Consider the following 17964-nt stretch of genomic DNA (forward strand, 5'->3'; position numbering starts at 1 on the left):
TTATCTATTAAAAAAAGCATGACACTACATGAAGCTTTGGCTGTGCAAGCCAAGAACCTAAATCAGCCACAGTTTGGAACGAGGCCATTGTTGAATTCTCGTGTAAAGCAATGCTGCCATATTGCTTACTTTCCACTGAGGTTTTCCACAAATTAACAGCTGTAGCAGACTCCCAGAAAACAGCAACCCTTTCCAAGTCTTTCTTCTCTGAAAATGTTGTTTCTTCACTTTATTCTTCCACATATGGAAGGGGAGAGGAGGGTAAAAAAAACTCCGCAGCCCTATGAAACAAACCTCCAAAAAACCCAGACAGACTGTGAGAAAAATTAATCACAAAGATTGCCTGGAAAGAGAGCGGTTATCTGTAAAATTAAATCAGTGGTGGGCCCAATTTTTCTTTTCATTATACCAGCATGGTGGGGTGGAGAATCAAACCCAGGGAAAATATTTCTGGAGCAGCCCTTCTGATTTATGACTATCTCAGCCACTCTGACAAGATCAGAAAACTGCTGGAATCTTTCCAGCTGAGCACCACCAAAGGCCAAATCATTCCTATTTAGGGAAAAACAAAACTTCCCTCTGCTTCAGTGAGAATAGCGTTTGGCACCAAGCACAGAGAAAACTGCCTCATTTCAGCTGGATTGCTGAAGTGCAGCTGAGACAGAAAGGTAATATCACGCTGGTGTGGGTGGCTTCAGATCATACTCTTTCCTCCTGATTGCATCTTGGACATCACTAGGTACCACATAGGGTGATGCAGAGGGATTCATTATAAGTGACAAGAAAAACCTTAAAGAAAAAGTTATTTGATTTTTAGCATGCACAGATGGCTGTTGACTCACTTGAGAGAGGAGCGATGGAACTAGCAGACTGGCAGAGGCAATGGGACTCTCAGCATTAGGAAACACGGATTCATGGAGTGGGTTGACTTCTGAAGATCTGTGAGCTGTGGTGTAGTAATAAGCAATGCTTGTGCACAGAGACGGGGCTTTCCAGCTGGTGGAGTCCTGGGTATTGCCTTCTTGTGACTACCAGTATGATGCAAAGATGTGGGTTGCTACGGGTATTTGGGTGTGCCCACTAACAGTAACACAGGGTGCTAAAGATAACAGCAATATAAGGTCATAGAAGGTACCCAGTGCTGTGCCCTTCAGCGGCTGCTGACCCCAGGGTCACATCCATGCAACTACAAACAGACACAAGGCCTCTGCCAAATGCAAGTCTGCTTTGGGGAGGGCTGGGAGGCTGACAGCCATGTGAGCTATCATTAAGAGAAGCCTAGCACCTTGGGAAGTCAACTGAGATGAGCCTGCACCACTTTCATTGATGCTGTTACAAACTCGGGGTTACCCGGGGTGTCAGAGGCAGGAGCAGCCTCAAGCCCAAGGGCCATCACAGGGCTGTGCTGGCTCCTCTTCCCCATCTGCTGCTGGCATGCTCTGCAGTCGCAGGAGCCACACATTGCAGTCAGAAAACAGGTACCATAAAGCCAAACTTCCTAATTCCAGGCAGTGTAGGATGTGACAACATCCTGTTTAGGTCAAACAGCAAACTGCACCACATGGTAACTCACCCAAATGCACTGTTACCTGAGGAGGGAACTTATCTTACTGCAAGTCCCCTTCTCCATGAAGTCCCTCTCTCTCCGTTTTGTTCAAGTTGGCATCTGGAGGCTTGCACGTTGTACTTCTGATTTAAGCCATGTACAAACTATCAACAGCCAATTCTCTGTTCAGGGAAGTTTGTCTACAGATAATTTTTTTCCAAAAGCATCAGCCTGCTGGCAGACCATTGGAGCACAGGACTGCTGCTTCAGCTTCAAGTACAGAAGCCTTTGCAGTCCATGTTGCTACTGACCAGAGTCCCTCAAATTTTCATGGCCATCTCACACCTCTGTGACCCCACTTTATTAGCTAGGTCTCATGTGATCAGTGCTCACTTCACACAACAAGCTAGAAAAATAAACATAGCTATCTCATCTTTCAAGTATAGCCACTTCCTATGAGTTAAAAAAAAAAAAAAAAAAACACCAAACATGCAAATAATGCTGGAGAACACAGGTCCTGACCATTTCTTCTGACCCAAATTTTAAAAAAAGGTTGAAATATCAGTTTACTACTGAGGGGCTCTGTCCTCAGTGCACTCCCCAGCCTCAGAGATGTTCTGTCATACTGTTCGCTAATTGTTTTCAGTGTTTGATGTGAATATTTTTGGCAGTTGGTTTGTCATGAATTGACACTTATTTTGTCAACCTGTCTTCAGCAAAACTGCACACCCTCCCTCCTGGTAGACCTGTCAGAAACATAAAGATTACTCATTGCATGTTTCTAAGAAGCTCCTGAAGCCAGCACTCAGAGTTTGCATAACAACCATTGTCGACAATCCACCTACAGAAGCTTAAAAATACAGATTTGAATGGGTGAAGAGAGGCTAGGAGTTCTCAGAAGGACGAGTCAGATTCAGGATTTTATTAATAGAACCGGAGGTGTGCTCATGAAGGCAGAAAAAAAACCCCAAACCCACTCTCTTGTTATCTTAGTTGTCATCAGCAGTCACCTTTTCAAAAACAGGCAGGCGAGATGCAGAGTATTCCTGTAGATGAGCAAACAGAAAGCTGCTGAAGAAAAACATGAGAGCAAGATGGAGAGCAGCAAGCACCATGGATCATCGCTCAGGTCCTCCTTGGGAAGTGCTGGGCGTGCAGCTGCCTGCTTCATGCCCACTGGCCTTGCTGAAGGGACTTCATCTATTTTTTTTCTAACCTAGTGCCACACATGTCACTCCTGGAGAGCTAATTGCCAAACAAAGGGAACTCACCAGAAAAACACAAAGCTGTTTGTGGCGTGGGCTCCAGTGCTCTCTCCAGCAAAATAAAGCAATTATACTAATTAGAGCGCACAATAGGCACTCCCCAAAATAGCAGATTAATAGATGCAGATCAGCAATGGCTGTTGGTGAGGGCAGGGAGTACCAGAGCACATGATAGAGAGAGCAATGGGTGGCTGGTGTATATTCCTGCCATGCTGCCGCAGCAGCGCCTTGTCCATCCCTGCCTCCGCAGGTAGGGAAGGGGTAGTGCGTCATGGCCACCTCCTAAACCCGGGCTTGCACCTCGGAGGATGGCAAGCTGCGGCACAGCGGAGAAGGTGCTGCCCTGCCTGAAGGGTTTACTATGCGCTTGTGCCACCTTCTCCCAGGTCTTTGGAGGAAGGAGGGACATTGGGGTTAGTCACGAGAGCGAGGGGCGTAGGCAGGAGAGCTCAGAGAACAACAGGGACATCAGAGGTGTCATCCAGCCGTGAAAAAACCTCCGCTCTGAATAAACATCAACACTGACAGTCTTTTCCAAGCCAGATCCCCAGCCTGTTAGGTTCACCATTAACAACAATCCCTGCAACTTTCTCAGCCTTGCTGTTTACACAAGCTAGAGCTTTCATACATAAAACTCTTAAATGAAAACATTAAAGAGCAGCTGGCGCCTCTTGGAAAACTCATAAAAAGTCTGTTTCCAAACAGCGTTGCTTCTATACCATAAATTTCTGTATTTCTCACTCCCCTCATTCCTTATTTCTAAAGACATTTGCATGAAAACAGGAACTTTGTTTATTAAAGAGTTCATCTGCTCCTGCTGTTAATTTCCCACCTGAAGCCAGAATCCCCTGGGTATGACATCAGTAGTACAGGCTCTGGAAATGATCATGAAGTCACAAACAGTGGGTTAGGGCTCCACTCAGAGAATAAACAGAAAGAACACAGAACCTTTCCTACTGCCAAACCCCAGATCCTTATCCAGTTTTTCCTGGAGCAACATCCCATTGACTTCAGTGGGACATTGACCAAAATAAGGCTGTCAGCAATTTCTGTTTCAGCCATTCCTCCATCCTGTTCCTGCCTCCAGGGCATCAGGGACTTGCCCCATGCAAGTTCTGGGACATGAGAAGCCCTGCCCTGGTATGATGCCGGTCCTCCCAGTGCCACATCCTCACACTGATCTCTGAAGCAGGGGTAATCTGAAGAAGATACCAAGAAGATACCACCTCACCCCTGTATCAGTTCCAGTGAGTGTCCCCCTTTTCCACTAAGCACTATGATATGACTTGCTTGCATGAAGGCCATCACATGGGGATCTCACACAGTCCAGGAGAGAAGCTGCTGGGATACATGAGACCAGAAGGGAGCCCTGCTGCAGCTGCTCCACACTGCACATGGCTGTGGGGGAGTGGGGCTGCCCCATACACAGCCATAGACAGGAACAGCAGCAATGGAGACTGGGCATGACTGAGGGCAACTGAAGATCAAGGATAAATACCTTTACAGTGAGACCTATAGGAAGGAAAGATCTGTTTCATGTGCAGAGGTAGAAAAAAAGAAACACAGGAACTAAAACGTCTCCTTGTGTGCAGATGGGAAGACACAGTAAAGATGTCTTTGGTCAGAATGGATCCAGCAACACTAATCAAATCTACATTTTTCACCTCATGCTCCACAAAAAGCACAAGAAAATTACTGTGAGTTTAGAGGGCTTCATTAAATCTCTTCTCACCTATAAAATCTCTGACACAGTTGAAACCCTCCCCTCCCATCACCAGGCATGCACAGCTAATATATAATTACCCAGGCCAAATACTACTCTTTTTTAAACTGATACCCATGCATGCAAGTGGTGTATTTTTCATGTGATGGTTCTCTGCATGAAGCATGACGTGCTTGTGACGGATCTCTGCATGAGTGCCACGATGCTGTGTTGCTGCAGCAGCAAGTATCATCTGGCCCCACACAGCCAGCATTCTTCATCCTGCAGCCTGTGGTAAGCAGGCTGCTTGCCTCACTGCCTTCCCACCCGTGGCCACATTGGCATCTAGTCTGGGCTGCTCAATACTACTGTTGAGCAGACACCTGAGGATAGATGTTTAAAGATCTACATACCTGGGAGAGTGGGATGTGGCCAAGTGGGACAGAGACAGTCTGGTTTGAAACAAGGTTATTAACACTGGAGGCAGAATATGGCATTGATCAGATACAGTCCTTAAAGGATTTTTTCAGTTCATCCTTGTACTCCAACCTTTAAAATCTTTACATACATAGTGCTACTTTCCTTATTCAGTGCTGGTGCTGCAATCCCGAACAGTGTTTCAGAAAGACTGACTATTTGTCAAACACAAGCAGGTAATATTTGATATAGCAGAGGGGAAAGAAAAAAAGAAAAATATATGTATTTACTCTTGCAAATAAAACCTAAATTCTTCCCTTAGTGAAATCACTGTGATTTGATTGATCACCACAAACCTGCTGCATGGTGACAGTGTTCTGCTTTCATGACCTGATTTGGGCTTCGCTGCCAGGAGACACTGTCTGGGGGAGAGCGAGCCAAGCAGCTCTCCGGATGCATGGCATGGCACGGCACAACTACCACGTGGCTGTCCTCCCTCGGGTCCACCATCAGGTCCTGCTCCCCCCCAGCTCTCACCAGAACAGCCTGTAGGCACCACAGCCTTCCGTTTCCTTCAGTTTGGTCCATTGTTATAGCAAGTCCAAGTGTTTTCCTTGGCATACGCTAGTAGTCCCATAGTACTGTACTTCCTCCACACAGAATAAGTGTTATTTAATAGCTCTGATTATTTTGGAGAGATGTTCAGGCTTTTTTTTTTTGAGAAGAGAATATACTGAAACTGCTTGTATTGGCTGCTTGCGCCTGTTTTTTCTGGATGGTCCTGGCTCTCTTTGTACAAAATATGAGATACAGGCCTGGGCAACTTTTCAAGAGGGGCACAGTGCCACTGTCACATGTGCCTTGTTTAAAGGAGTTGTCACCTCTGTCAAGATAAGCGTGCAAAAAAAGGAAATGCAGGCACACTGGGAAGAGGTGTTCAGGCTCTGCGCTCAGTCACCCCAAGCACGCACCCAACCGAGTCAATAAGAATTTGGTCCAAAGCAAGTAACAACAGGAAGAGCTGATAAAGGTCCTCTGGATGCTGTTATTTATCCTCTTAGCACACCTCCTGATAGCATAACTCTAACCTGTCAAAGAAGGGTTGCCCTCGTTTCTTGATGTGGATACAGGCAGACAAAGAGTAAATATTTCAGTGCAACCGAAAGTGCCTCTGACTCATCACATCATCATCATTTTTCTGGAAGCCCCTGGCTTCATCCTCTTTCCTCAGCCCTTCCCTTAGGATAGTTCATTCCAGGAGCTCTGTATTTTCTCAGAAAATCCCTAATGTTCTCTTCAGGAATCAGTATTGTTAATTTTAAAGAGCAAGCAGGAGATGAGCCCTGCCTTGCTCTGCCTTCCAACCCTTGTTTTTCCATTTCCTTTCAAATCAAAGTGTAACAAATGTTCAAGGTCTTCCTCCCACCTGCTTCTCCAAGGCAGTTTTAAATTAGCCATGATTTCCTTGTCTTCTTGGCTTCTCATTTTTTCCAAAGTCTGTACTATCAAATTCTAACGCCCTCCTTCCCTCTTTGTTATTCAAGGCAGCCCCACTTCGCTCCCTTCGTGCTGCTCATTCATGAGGACACTTCCGCCCACTCTGCTGAGCCAATATTCCCCACCTCTGTTCTGCATAAATGCTTTCATCCCCACATTAGTCTAGCTCTAACTTCCAGCAGCTGCTTTTTATTTTGGGGTGGGGGTTTTTTTGTTGGGTTTTTTTTGTTTGTCTGTTTTGTGTGTGTGTGTGTGTGTGTGTGTGTGTGTGTGTGTGTGTGTGTGTCTGTTTTGTGATCAGCCCTTCACACTCTGCAGGGCTACAGAGTCTTTCTGAAGTGAGTTCTTTCCTGGGAGTAGGGCAGATCATGGCAACAGAAGTGAAGGTTGCTTGCTGGAAAGATCATTTGTTCTCTTCAGTAATGAAAAGAAAAATAAATTGCTGCTAATTCCAAGGGGGCCCACCCTCTGCTTCAGGCATCTTTATAGCCATGAAAATTACAATGTCACTGGTATTAACGGCGAGAAACAGCAACGGCTCATCCCACTGATCCTACAGTGCTCCCGACAACAGCTGAAACTTCAAATTAAATTAAGAAGCTGCCTCCCCAACCAATGCCTTCCAGCAACCTTTCACAGAGAGAAGTGGGGCCATAGGGCATGACTGGAGAGGTAGTGAACATCCAGGTTGCTGGAGGTCATGGGGGAGTGAGTCCCAGACTGGCATTTTTTTTTTTTAAATGAGGGTGGTGAAACACTGGAATGGGTTGTCCAGGGGTGCCCTATCCTTGGAAACATTCAAGGTCAGGTTGGACAGGGCTCTGGGCAGCCTGATCTAGTTGAAGATAGCCCTGCTCATTGCAGGGAGGTTGAACTAGATGGCCTTTAAAAGTTCCTTCCAACCCAAACTATTCCATGATTCTATGAAATCTAGCAAGCATTCTCATAAGCAGAGCATGCCCCAGCATACAAGGATAGTGACCCATGGAGAGCTGACACAGGCAGAACAAATTCCCATAAGGTGGAAGTGGGGGGCCTGGTCAACCAACCTGTCCCATCTTAAAAAAGCCAGGAACACACTGCAATCAATGAGAGCTAGCCAGTTCAGTCACAACAGTGACCATTCAGACCTGAGGTATAAGGGTTAAACTTGCCTGGCTTTTGAAACCCCATAATACTTATGTGCACGGAGCTGTTACACTGCAATTTACTACAAATTGATGTTCCATTTATCTATCCATAGCCTTGGCATCTTGCTGCCCCTACACTCCTAAATCACCCTTCTTAGACTCTTCTTATTTAATTTCCAGCTCTTCAAGCAAACTCTTCCACTAACAGTCTCTGCATACTTCTGAGCCCTCATCTTTGAAAATGCTGGCCCTTGTTTCACTTTCCATGCAAACATGTAAAGGCATGAAACTGCAATGCCATGCCAGAAAAAGCAACCTGGGTTGTTTTGGTACATGCAGTGGTCAGTATGCCCTGATGGAGAGCCTACTAATGCAGGTTGCCACATAACTAATATCCTGAGTTTCTGAGCCAGATGAGTCCTATTCCTTCTCTTGTCCAAACCACAGAGACAAGAACATCCAGCCTCTCTGACATCTCACAAATCCTGGGATCAATGTGGAAATACAGAGAGGGGAAAGACGAAAAGCCACCAAGCTGCCCAGCAATGCTGGCATTAGGATCTGGGACATTTTCATGCTTGTGGAAGCAGTGATGTCCCTTACTGGAGTGGGCAGGTTGTGACATTTGACTGAGGGCATCTTATCTAGATGCAGTAGTTGAGACCTCCCTCTTGAACATACCGATGAGCCTCACCTACCTTGGCTGAGATGAAATCAGAGGAAAGCCTGGGGAAAATGGAATCTGAACACAGTAAAAAGAGATATTTACATACAAGGAATAGCTGTAACACCAAAAACCCATTCCTTTTTTTCTGCTAGCCTGCCACACCACTTTGAAAAATCCTTCTCTTTCTGCTGGCCTTAGTCCTCTGGGTGAGGGAAGCAAAGGCATACAGCACTGCAAGTTAATTCTCCGATGCCCCAGTGGTGACAGCACATTTCAAACCTACGGTGTGAAAGCCCCTCTCAGACACCGAGGCAACCCTTGCTCTGCTGTGCTTCTGCACGGGCACCAGAATCAGCACCAGAATCAGCACAGAAACACATCTGTCTAGGGTTGGCATCTTTGATTTATTGATTTGTTTTGAATACATCCTCTTGCACATCCAACTCTTCCCTCCAAGGACACAAGACCTTTGCACTTTCCTGATGACTTCATCCTTCATACTCCACTACCACAAGGTATAGGTCAGAGATCGGATGACAGACTTGACCCAAACTGGCTGACAAAGGCTTCTCATCTGTTTGGCATGGCATTCAGAGAAATCGATTCACTCAAGTGTCAATGCTGCATTGCATTCAGTAGTGGTTTCCAGGCATGCCATGAAAGGCACCAGCACATCAGTGGGCTTATTGACCCATTCAGTAGAAATTCTGGTACTGAGCATCCTTCTCAGTTCCCCAGTTTGAGGGTGAACTTTAATTCAATCTTTATATCAAGTATAAAGAATAAAGGTTTCAATTTTGCAGAGTTTGCCTTCCCAACACTTTCCATAGGCACCCCAAGGTCTCTTCTGAATGAAAGCAATGCTCTTTCCAACATCAATGGATATTTCATCCTTTTTGCTTTAAAAATTAGCTATTCAAGGGGATGCTGGTAAGCATTGAAACAGGAGCAGGTACAGATAGAAATGTGCCACTGCTGTTCGTAAAAGACAAAGCACAAGAAGTGACCAGTTCCCTGAATGAGCACCCTCAGACGAAGTCACCTGTCCCTCCAGGTCCTGTCATCTTCAGGCACACAGATCAGCCCTAGACTTTCTTTCTAATTTTGCTCCATCTTACCATTGAACCAGACTTCAACTCTCACAAAGCCCATCCACCTTGTCTCCTCTCATTATCAATACTTTCCTGAGCATCTATGTTCCCCATTTTCCTTCTCAACTCCTTGTGAACTCATTTAGCACTTTTGCTGGTTTACCTTGTTAATAATTATCTATTCCTCTCCTCTTTCTCACTTTTCTCCAGGGAGGAGGGAACCTGCCTTCCCAGCATTAGCAGTCCTGTCCAGGAGTGTATCCCAACAGTGGACAAGTGTTAATGTCCTGCTGGTGTCCTGACCCCTCTGCCCTCAAATACCAGCCACTTGGCAATGGGGCACTTAATAAGACCACCTCACAGTGGAACCCAGGTCCCATAGTAATAACATACATTTTCTGAATTCCTAAAATCTGCAAAAGACTATGCTCCAGGGTTTTTTTCACCACCTGCCTAGTGTGGTAAAAATGAAGACCCATTTAGGACAGATGACAGCAGATTAACAGTGTTAAAATGGAAGTCTACAGATGTTTTTGCCACTAGTGTCTGAATAAACAGGGACTTCAACAAGGTTAGATATAGTTTGGTGAAGATATCAGAACTTTTCAAGCACTTTGAATATTTTGAGGTATACCCATCAGTAACTGAAGACAGAGTTAGGTAATTTCTTGAGATATATTTGAAGTAATTTGAAAAAGTGAGCATGAAAACTGAAAGCACTATGGAAATGTGCTCTGAATGGCTGCACTATGCTGACATAAATTCCTAAAGACGGAATTTAGCACAGAGGAGGGAACACACACACACACACACACACATATATATACACACACACATATATATAGATACGTACGTATATATATATATGTATGTAAAATTCAGTTCAGAGATGGCTGGCTGGTTCCAGCTCAGCTGTGGTGCCCCAAAATGCCCCATTCTGCAGCCTTCTGAAATGACAGGCTGTCTGATATGAAAATCAATTTGAACTTTCATATTTCTGGTCCACAGAGTCTCTTTCTATAAGATTTCTCCTATGCATTGATTGCTTTTGCATATGATGACTGCTTTCAAAGCCAAGTCACATATTCAGCATATCTTCACATCGTGGTTTCACTATGCAAATTGCCTGTGCTCCTCTCTTCTAGGTACTGTATCTGAAACATCCCCCTGCCTTTTTACCTCATCGGGGGTCCCGTCAGGGCTTGCTTCCCAACTCCAAGAGCACAACTGAACATCAGCACATCCACTGAACAGGCTGCTCATATGGAGAAATGCCTCACAGTTTGAGACAGAGTCTTGTCAGGCTGCCGTATAAAAAAAGCCCTACATTCATTTCTCTCACTTGCAGGCTTGCTGCTTAGTCAGCTGTTACACTGCCGCGTAAAACTTTTGCTAAAAGAGCTGTGGTAGAAAATAGCTGATCAGTAAGTCTGAAGTGTCAGAGCTGTCTGGGTAGGTGGAGGCACTAACAGGAAGGCAGGAAACCCAGTCTGTAAGCTTAGAGCTGGGAGAGAGGAAACCGTTTCCATTCAGCACAGAGATTGCTGGGCAACACTGATGGAAGGGCTCAGGCGCAGCCAAAAGTCATTTTTTTTCTCCTCTGGCTTAATGATTCCTGGTTGCTGGAACTTGGAACCCCAGGGAGGAAGAGTGGGCCAGCCTACACTGAATGCTGCTCCTTGCTCCTACCCTTGCAGCCATGGGGAATGGAGAGAGAGGATCTATAAACATTATTTCACAGAAGTATGTGTGAAATAACCCACATAAAACACCCTGCAAGACGTTTTTTAACTGCATGCTACCTGTAACACCAGCCACAATTAGCACACTAACTTATTTACATGTCATAAATCCACAGCTCACAAAGACCTGTTGTACTGACTTTTTGCCACACACCTGAGAGCTTTGGTAAATTCGTTAAATCAGACTCTACCCTTTCTCACGAAAGGTTTCAGCAGCTCTCAGTAGCATGAAGGTAAATCACACAAGGGCTGCCTTGTCCTCCCAGACTCACAGCTCTAACATTCACCTCTTTGCAAGTCCAAATCCTGATTAGATCTGGGAATAGATCCTGCACATGGATCTAGGCATGGGGAAAACAACATACCAAAGACCTGGAGTTCACTAACCCCCTTGGAGCCCCCACCAACATCCCCCAGCCTGGCAGCTGCTTCAAGGCAGCTTTCAGTTTTAATCACAAATTATTCTCCTGACAGCCCACAGTAAAATTAAAACAAGTATCACAAGACAAAGAGGCTTGACTTTGCTTTAGAAATTTAATGCAATATCTTTCAGAGGTTCTAGTTTGATTCCAAGAAGAGCAAACCAGTCACACAGATGCAGCAGCTGTGCCCAGAAGCACCTGAGGCAGCAGTGCCACTGGCTTCTCACACCCTGCGGTATCTGACAGCGGTTACTGCACGTCAGTGCCTCTGGCCAGTACTGCCAGTGGGCTGTGCTCTGCTCTGCCCATGTACACACTGCTATAGATGTCACTGCACATTCTACATTCCTCCTCCTCACTGACAAAGTCCAACAGGGAAATACATCTCTTATAAGCAGTTTGAACCAGACACTCTCATACCAGTGTGCGTTGTGTGAGGGAAGCCAAAAGCAAGTTATGTTTGAACCTGCAGTGTCCAAACAGCTTGACTAAGCCATAAAAACGCAGCTGTATCAGTACAGAGACACTCAGAAGTGTGCATTTGCTCCTGAGTATGCAGGCATGTGCTTGCAGCGTGGTCTTAGCACTGCCTGGTACACTGAAGCCTTTCTGCAAATTAGGGATGAGGGATTATTTTTCAGTTTCCCAATTGGTAAACTAAGGATTAACCCATCCCTCCATCCCTCCCACAGAGGTCTTCTGAGAATAAACTGTTATTTGAACATTTTGAAGGTTGGAAGTGCTAAAAGCCAGACAGGAGGGAGTGGTCCAGAGGCACAAGGAAGCCGAGCATACATTCAGCAGAGGAGTTGTCCCAGCTAATGCACAGTGAGCTCCCCTTCTCCCTGAAAAGCCACTCCAGACAATGCCTAACAAAGTGCACATATTGCAGAGACTCACGTATTCAATTTTTCCCAGAAAAGAAGAGAGCAGTGGTGGTTTCGGCAGTGAGGGCACACCATGTATTGTGCATGGGGCTCTGCTTGGGCTCCGACTGCTCAGAGCATCATATCACCTCTAACGCCTGTCCATTAACAGAATTTAGGGCCCACATTTCTCATTCCTTTTCCTACTCCATTCCTGGTGACTGCCAAAGGCAGACGTTTCCACATTCCTCTTCCCTAAAATAAGGCAGCAGCATTCCTTGTACATCATGATTTAGCATCTTTAGTCAATGAGGCAGTGACCAGTCAATCCAAATGGCATCATCACATCAACAGGCAAAACCCCTAAGAAGCACAGAAATTTATTTATCTCCCCAGCACCATACTACCAAAGGGGATGGTAGGAAGAAAATGACCAGTGGTCACCTACAGCACTCACCAAACCTAACAGCACGTGTAGACCCAAATACAGAGGACCCTTGAGCTCAGCATGGGGGGACAAGGGAAGGTCAGCATCAGGGAGCAGCGAAAGGGATGGCTATGCACACCCCCACTCCACTGCCAGCTGAATCGGTGAATGATCCCCCTGTCACACATGGCCACAACCTCCACACAGCTGAGAAGAGGGAAAAATCTATGAACTGCAGCCTGAAGAAAATACCCTGCAGTAGAAATCATGCTACCGTTTAGCCAAGAAAGGTGTTAATAACAAGAAGGATTGAACGGAAGAAGGAAAGATGGCTGTTCTGGACACTCCAGCAAGTTTTCCATCTGTTCCCTGGGTAAAGAAGGGCAGCAAGGCTACAGAGTTGACCACCTATATTGGCATTTTTCCCACTAATTGAAGTTTCCACTCACATAAAACTATCCCATGTTAATACATTGCACTTTCATTAAAATCACATCAATTCTTTATATTTTTATTATGGCATATAAATTAGATTGTCCAAACAAAACAAAAAAACATCATTACAAAATGAAATTCTGAAATTAAGTGCTCCATTCCAACCAGTTAAAAAGGGAACATTTTGAACAAAATAATTTGGTCTGTATATTTTTCTAAACAAAGCCTGTGCCACAACAAGTGCAATCCTATAAAGACCATTTGTATTAATAAAATGGTATTTTTGCAATATAAAAAACTGTTGGCAAAGTGTTCAGCTAGGTTTATTAGTGTCATTAAGAATCCTCCCACATTCCCTTATTTTTCCATGGCTAGGAAGGAGGTACATTCAGAATTTCATTATTTGAAAATGAGGCAATAGATAAAATAAAAAATAAAGAGCAATTTGTACCGCTGTAATGGTTTCCTCTCCAAAGCTTCACAGCAGTTTAAAAAAACTCCATGATTTAACCTCCTCTCTTGCAATGTAGCTATTTCCCCCTTTTATAGCTGGGGAAAATATCTCTTGAGAGATATCTCTCTCCTAGTTTCAAACATCTGTATTCTGCGTGCCAAGAGCCTGATTTACCACAGTTTATTGTGCTCCAAATCAATGTCTAGGATAGGTACTCAGTATTTCTAGCAAAAGAGACCACAGGCATCTCACATCAGCTATCCCAGACTCCTGGAATCTGCTAGGGAGCTGGAGTGAATTTGGGACAGTGGGAAACTCAACCCCTGTTCCTTAGCTCTGGACTTCTTCTCAGTTTCCAGGCTCCAGGGCAGAGGAGGCAGTGCCTTTCACCTTGTTCTAGCCTTCTCCAAAAACACGGGATATTTCAGATGTTTTGTTAGGCAGGAATAAGCTCTTTGCAGAAGCATTGACTGGTTCAATTCTCTTTTGTCTGTTTTACAGTCTCTGCATTCCTGTTGGGCGACATTTAAAAACGCAGAAGAATTCCCGGTATTTAAAAAACTTCTTATTTTTAATGTTTTCTGGTGCCAAAACTGACAGACGTCTATGTATGTACGGAAAAGGCAGGAAAGCAGGGCTGTTTCTGGGGAAGAAATGCTTCTTTCATTTCCTTCCCTCTTCAGCGTCGGTTGATATTAATTTTAAACCTGGCTGGCACTCCAGGAGAGTGAAAGATCTTGTTCTTTCATCCAAAAAAGTATCAAAAAGGTGTAGCTGCAATTTTAAAGCAACCCCACCAAGCCATTTAGTTCCCAAAAGGACGGTGTCTCTCCTAGCAGCATAGGGTTTGCCATATCAGATGCAGCAGACTACCAGATCACAAAGCCTTACTGCTTCATTCTAGCCATGACCCATATTTCATCCTATGCTTCAGAGGAAGAAGAAAGGCCTTCATAATGCATCCTAAACATAACCATATGGAAAAATCTTGTAGCATTTAAAAAGGATAAGCAAATAGGGTCCCATAGAAATACTAGGACACTATAGCATTCATTTCTAAAATCCCAGTGGGGCAATTATAATGTCTTTAATTTCTATAGCGGGGAACTGTTTTCCTGCTATATTCTATAGGCAGTTGTGATGAAAGATTTTCAGTACAATAAAGACAGGACAGAATGCAAAAAATATCCTGATGCCCAAATGTGTGAAAAATTGAATCCTTGAACTCTACCTTTTAATGAAGGTAGGCCAGGATTCGATCTGTACCTTTAATATTGTATAATGACAGTAACTATAAAGACCCAGAACTACCACAAGGACCGGTGAGGCCATTAATAATAGTAATAAATGCAGTTCTGCATGAGGAAAACACCCAAGGAATAAAAAAAAAAGTAATTTTAGAATATGTTATGTCCTCTGTAAAATTCCCACTGCATTTGTACATTGCACTAGTAATTAAGCAGCAATTCCCTGTCTCAGAAAACAGGCTGTAATCCACCCTATGTTATCAGATATTGCTTAGGAGGTCAGGAATGCTCCAAATGGTGCTGCTTCTACTGGGGTCTCCTTGCCCTTGGGGCACAGGCACCAGCCAGGCGTGGAGAGCTGCTCCCTGCCTCGAAGCTGCAGGGCAAGGACTGCCTGAGCTCCCTGGCTCCGAGTAGGACGGAGAGAGTCTACGTCTCTGCCCTGGCTGCTCAGAGAGAGCAGCAGGAACAAAAGCAGTACCCCTCTTGCAGAAGTGTGTACCATGGTGTTATTTGCAGCATTGAAGCTTTCCCTGGAGAAACGGTTTGCATGGAAATGGGGGAGATGCAGCCGTCCTGGCTGCTGGCACGTGGCCCCTCCTCTAGGCTGCTATGGCACGAGTCCTGCCTCACTGAGCACCGAGAGCCAGTAAACCTTTCAGCCTCCCTCCTTCCCATGTACCACCAACTGCCATAGGTCTATAGATGGGCAGCTGCATCTTTAACAAATATACCAAATGTTTCCCTTCCTTGTACTGTTTTTCCTGGGTAACTCCAAAGATCAAACTGCACATTTTGCTCCTTGGTTGCACAGTTTCAATGCCCAAATCTTTTCCCCCCATAAGGCAGTAAATGCAGCTATTGTTCTGCCAGTTGGTGGGGTTACTGCTTTTTTGGAGAGCCTCGTGGACCTGGGTGTTGCTGCCAAGGTAATGCATGATGTTACACACGTTAGAAACCATCCCTCATTGTGTAATGATACCCTACCACCACCAAACAATTTAGGACTCTGTCAGGCCAGGGAAATAACAAGCCTGGAAGCTAGAGGAGAGAAGATTAAAGCAAAGCAGCAGCATGGTTTTTAATTGTGCCTTAGAATTTCTAATCTAGTTAATGGCCCTTCCAGCCCATCTTGTGTAAAGACATGAGCATGTGGCATGTACTGAAGGAGGATCAACACTGACACACCGACAGATGCGCTTATTGGCACAAGAGACTAGATTAGGTTTTGGACTGGATTTTTTAACTTGTTAGCTAGCCAGCAGCAACTTGCTTTTTTGGAGGGGGAGGGATCAAACAATTGCTGCAGAGGGATATTTGTTCCCTGGCACTTCATCTTCTTCCATTACAGATTCTCTGTTTAAACATGAGACAATGCTGCCATTCCTTCCCCTGATTCACTGGCAATTCTTTATCCATCTCTGGTGTGCTGCTTTGGAGATTTTTTTGGCTGGAATTTGATCACCCCAGCCTGCCCTTTTACTCTCTCTCCATATTTTCCAACACTTTTGTCTCCTTCATCACTTTCCAAAGCTCTGCCATGTAGTGAAAGCCTGCAAGTTAACCAAAAGTTCAACACGTTCACCTTGACACCATGCAGTTTTGCTTGCCCATCTGAGGAGGATAAGGAGCGAGCGCTTCACACCAAAAGCAAGCCGGCACGTGTGGCAAAGAGCACAGCACAGAAGGTGGACAGTGGCTGCCTGCCAAGAGGGATGCAGCTAATGTTTAACAGCACATGGATGAAAGCTAGCTCTGTTCACTTTCCTCGGGAGAGTCATCCCACAAGTTGACAGAGGGCTGTTCGCTGAAGAGGGCAGGAGTCATTTAGGACAACTGAATTCTAGCTGGTGGGAGGTGGGGGATTGCACAAGTCCCTGGAGCCTGGCCAGGCTGCTGGTTAGAGGTGCCATGGGTGCTCTCATTCTGATGGCAGAGTGCTGCCAGAGGTGTCCTGCCTTCCCGCCAGGTTCATAGCTTTTCGGAGTCCGAGCAGCAGCTGAGCAGAGGCCGACTGGCACACACACATCTCCCATACAGCCCACGAGTGCTCAGCCCAGTCCCCCTTTGCCATCTCACCACATCCCCATAACACAGGCAAGTGAAAGGGAGTAGAAGTTTGGGGCAATGATGGCACTGTAACTGGGCTGCACTTCTTGATAAACCTTGTGTGTTCCTTCAAGTCTTCTCTCCTTTCTCTCCTGCTGTCTCTGGCACCGCTGTGCATGGTCCCCACAGGGAGAAGCCACTGCTCGGACACCACATCGCTGCTGCAAGGGTGGCAGGAGCAGGGACTGAGACTTTGATGCAGCAGAGACAGCACAGCCAGGGCTGCTGGCAGAGGGGTGCCTGCACCTGGCTGGCTTTCCTGCAGCCACACAGCCCCAAGGTTGCGCCTCTCAGGGAGCCTACTCATGGAGCAAAGGAGTAGGCTGGGGCACTATCCCTGCTTGTGGCAGCATCCCAGGTGGTGCCAAGGCATGTGCTTCCAGAAGACGGCAGCAGTCTGAGGAGCCCTTGCTAAGACCTGGCTCCGAAAGCTGATGCTCTGGGGTTCAGAGGCTGCTGTGCCTGCACCCTCCACATGGAAGGTGAACACACATCGTTTCCCTAGAGCAAACAAACAGGAGCACCCCAGCCAAACCCCTCCTAGCCCACAGGAGCAGTGCCAGGTGAGGAAGAGAACAATTCACCCACCTACAGATGAGATCGCTGTACAAACAACCACATAGGAAATAGGTGAGCCACTTGAAGGGGCCAGTTAAGCAGGTAATAACAAAGTCTGCTCTGCTTCCACCCTCCAGAGAGCCACCAGCCCTCAGCCTGGGGGCTTGTGTGTCCCAGGAAGGAGCCGGGGGAGCTGCCAGGAGCCTCACCATCCCTTCTGAGGGCTTAAATAGCTAACATGCTTCCTGCATGCCCGCACTGAGGAGTCTTGCTGCTTCACCTGGCCAAGCTGCTCCTTCAGTGGTTTTCCAAGCACGGTACATTTATTTTTTAATTGGGTGAGCAGTAACAATCAAGACCTAAGCTAGTGAAGAGCAAGAGGGCTCTTA

At 45.8% G+C, this 17964-nt stretch overlaps 1 long non-coding RNA gene across 1 annotated transcript; it reads left to right on the forward strand.

Moving 5' to 3' along the window:
* The first annotated feature begins 1148 nt into the window (after positions 1–1148).
* LOC127469197 (uncharacterized) lies at positions 1149–3637 on the forward strand. The gene is made up of 3 exons (XR_007903895.1): positions 1149–1478; positions 2263–2485; positions 2571–3637. It is a non-coding gene; the product is annotated as an uncharacterized LOC127469197 (long non-coding RNA).
* The last annotated feature ends 14327 nt before the right edge of the window (positions 3638–17964 follow it).

The sequence above is a fragment of the Manacus candei genome, unplaced genomic scaffold (genome assembly GCF_025592945.1).
Source record: "Manacus candei isolate 608988 ecotype Guabito, Panama unplaced genomic scaffold, ASM2559294v1 h1tg000017l, whole genome shotgun sequence".
In the NCBI taxonomy this organism is placed as follows: domain Eukaryota; kingdom Metazoa; phylum Chordata; class Aves; order Passeriformes; family Pipridae; genus Manacus; species Manacus candei.